The following is a 1,720-nucleotide window of genomic DNA, read 5'->3' as shown; positions in this document are numbered from 1 at the left end:
CATGTGCTTATCAGCCATTTGTATATCTTTTTTGGAGAAATGTCTATTTAGATCCTTTGCCCATTTTTTAATTGGGTTGCCTTTTTATTATTGTGTTGTAAGAGTTCAAGTCCCCTATCAGATATACGATTTGTAAACATTTTCTCACATTCCATGGGTTGCCTTTCACTTCCTTCATGGTGACCTTGGAGGTACAAAAGTTTTAAGTTTTGAAGAAGCCTAATTTGTCTATTTTTTTTGTCACTTGTAATAATTAACATTTCAACATATACTCTTCCAGATATTTTGTATTTATTTGAACAAATATGAGAAGATGTATACTTCGTTGCTTTACGTACTTAATGAATTGGGAACAATTTCCATGACTGTACATCATTATTGCTTCATAGTATACGTTGCATGAATTTACCACGGTCTGTTTAAGTGGTTGCCTAGAGATAGACATTTAGGTCATTTCCAATATTTTGCTATTATAAGCAATCCTTGTACAAGCATCTTTGCATACAGGCCTAAATTACTTGATGGATGAAACCAGGACTGAGGCATGTGACAGACGCGTGATGCAGGTCAGAGAGGAGGAGAGCTCATCGATCTTGTGTTGAGTGAAGTGTAAGCTGTGTGTAAAGAAGAACATTTGAAGGTAAATCTGGAAAGATAGATTGCAGCTAAATCGCTGACGGTCCCAAATGTCAGTTTGATTTAGATTCGGTCGGAAAGCCAGAGAAGGGCCCTTTTTTTTTTTTTTTCTTTTTTTTTGGCGATATGTGGGCCTCTCACTGTCGTGGCCTTTCCCGTTGCCGGATGTGCAAGCTCAGCGCCCATGGCTCACGGGCCCAGCCGCTCCGCGGCATGTGGGATCCTCCCGGACCGGGGCACGAACCCGTATCCCCTGCATCAGCAGGCGGACCCTCAACCACTGCGCCACCAGGGAGGCCCCAGAGAAGCATTTTAAGTGGGGTTTGGACTTGATAAGAGCCATTCGATTTCACTTTGATAGTGTGAGAAAAAAGCTGACCTCCAAAACCTATGTTCTAGAGAAACTGGAGGAAAACCAAGAGATGCTAGTATCACAGCAGCCAGAAGAGAAGAAGCTTCAAGGAGGGAGTAGCCAACTAGGTCCTATGATACAGAGAAATCAAATTATATGATTTAGCAATAAAAGAATTGTGCCATTTGCCTGAGTAAAATGTCAGTGGAGGGACTTCCCTGGTGGTCCAGTGGGTAAGACTCTGCCCTCCCAATGCAGGGGGCCCGGGTTCGATCCCTGGTCGGGGAACTAGATCCCACATGTGTGCCGCAACTAGGAAGTCCGCATGCCACAACTGAGTACACATGCTGCCACTAAGAAGTCCACATGTCGCAACTAAAAGATCCCGCATGCTGCAATTAAGACCCAGCGCAGCCAAAATAAATAAATAAATAGATAAATATTTTCATTTTAATGTGGATAGAGAGGAGAAGTCTGAGAGCTAAAAGTGTGTCAGAAATAAAGAAATTCTTTTAGAAAAAAAAGCACACAGGAGGTGAGGAGGTAGAGGCAGCACATGTGTTAGGCTACGCTATGCTGTAGTGACAAACCACCCTCAAATTTCAGCACCTTACGGTGTTTCTTTCTTACACCCTATGTATTAGACGGATTGCTCTACACTGTCACTTAGGAGCTCAGAGTGACGAAGCCTCCATCACCTTGAAGTTGTAACTTTTGGGAGACAGAACCCCC

General features: G+C 43.0%; 1 non-coding gene across 1 annotated transcript; it reads left to right on the top strand.

The window, feature by feature from the left end:
* The first annotated feature begins 1,203 nt into the window (after window positions 1-1,203).
* Window positions 1,204-1,276, top strand: TRNAG-CCC (transfer RNA glycine (anticodon CCC)). The gene has a single exon. It is a non-coding gene; the product is annotated as a tRNA-Gly (tRNA).
* The last annotated feature ends 444 nt before the right edge of the window (window positions 1,277-1,720 follow it).

Source organism: Lipotes vexillifer, unplaced genomic scaffold (assembly GCF_000442215.2).
Source record: "Lipotes vexillifer unplaced genomic scaffold, Lipotes_vexillifer_v1.1 scaffold1762, whole genome shotgun sequence".
In the NCBI taxonomy this organism is placed as follows: Eukaryota; Metazoa; Chordata; class Mammalia; order Artiodactyla; family Lipotidae; genus Lipotes; species Lipotes vexillifer.
The sequence above is the reverse complement of the archived record's forward strand: the minus strand, read 5'-3'. Positions and strand labels throughout refer to the sequence as shown.